Below are 1,405 nucleotides of genomic sequence, written 5' to 3'. Positions count from 1 at the left end.
CAATTGAACAGAGATGAAATGGCGCATGCGAAGGGTGGAGGCATCGGCGTAAACTGCCGCTACAGAGCCCAGCAATAACAACATGACAACGGAAAGGAAGTGAACGAACACAGATACAGAATTTCGCCAAAATTCCCGAGAAAAGTTAGGGGAAAGGAAGTTGGAGGGGAAAGATTTCTTTTCGCGAGGGATCACTACGCAAATATGTAACGCTCCGATCACAAGCAGACCGAGTGTGCCTACTAAACTTGAGCCTAGGTGCGTTTTTTTTATTTAATTAATTACGAATTCTGATTGGCCATCATTTGTTCAGTTTCTTCTCTCTCCCATCGTCCGATTGATAAAAAAAAATATGCAGTGGAAAGTTATGCGGAACAAATGATTCCACAAGAGACATAACGATTAAGAGCGTATCCTCGGATAGATGGGCACTACAGCGCGCCGCGTAATGATTTTCGGGTGAAAAAATATCAGGCAAGGAGACTAGGTCAAGTTGCGAACCTTTTGCTTGCCAGGCGACCGCTTTTCTACCGAGGCTCGATATCGCTTGACTACTCTCTCACCAAATAAAGTGAGAGATAATATATTATCAGCGCGACAATGGCGAGCTCGTAGTCTCTCTGGAACTGAGCAATCCCCGCAGGTGCGGCAGAGGCAACGTCAGGGAGACCGGGCACCGAGGGTGGATTCTCAAAATGGGTGGAACACTCCTTCTGGAGCATCTCTCTCAACGAAATCTCAATCTCTATCAAGGAACGCTCGACATTAGGCTGGCGCTGAACAGCCGTCTCGATCTCAGCTACCATAGTGTCAAGACCATTCAATTTATGACGGATGCAATCGATAAAACCCAACGATTTCAGTCGGATAATCCTGGAATCCCAGGTTGACATGTTCGCCGTTGAACTATTGTTTACCCATGACGGTATACCTTCTGGGCGCTTGGGAAAAGCGGAGGCAAAGCCTCCGCCATAACTAGAAGGCCAGAGGCCTACCATTGCAGCGAAACAAAGGCCTACCATTGCAGCGAAACAGAGGCCTACCATTGCAGCGAAACAAATCCTGTTCGAAAGCAGATACATGGTCTGTTCTTTAATAAAATGACACGTAAATCGAATGATTCCAGTTAATTTTGTAGGATTTAAGATTGTGTTTTGTTTGCTGGCTCGCGTGTATATGTCGTTTTTTTTGGTCGCGCATCGACCGTGAGATACCGCGGGATAGCCGAACTCGGCTCGTTGCGAAGGAGACAGCTAGTACCGCGCGCACGAGACCGACCGTGTAAGTTTTCTACTATATTCCGACTGATATTATATATCACGAGACACGGTAGTGTCTCGCGCCAAGTGTAAGCGCAGCTAGTACCGCCCGTGTAAGTTTACACGAGTTGACGGGCCATCAGATT

The 1,405-nt window shown here is 47.1% G+C and overlaps 1 protein-coding gene across 1 annotated transcript in view; it reads right to left on the bottom strand.

The window, feature by feature from the left end:
- Window positions 1-1,249, bottom strand: part of LOC105561354 — a 26,362-nt gene extending 25,113 nt beyond the window's left edge. Inside the window, exon 1 of the mRNA XM_012011255.1 lies at window positions 1,132-1,249. The gene's annotated coding sequence lies outside the window, so the exon portion shown is untranslated. The remainder of the gene's footprint in view (window positions 1-1,131) is intronic.
- Between the last annotated feature and the right edge of the window lie 156 nt (window positions 1,250-1,405).

The sequence above is a fragment of the Vollenhovia emeryi genome, unplaced genomic scaffold (genome assembly GCF_000949405.1).
Source record: "Vollenhovia emeryi isolate VEMERY1.0 unplaced genomic scaffold, V.emery_V1.0 DF939208.1, whole genome shotgun sequence".
Lineage (NCBI taxonomy): Eukaryota > Metazoa > Arthropoda > Insecta > Hymenoptera > Formicidae > Vollenhovia > Vollenhovia emeryi.
Note: the sequence above shows the minus strand (reverse complement) of the source record. Positions and strands in the feature narration are given on the sequence as shown.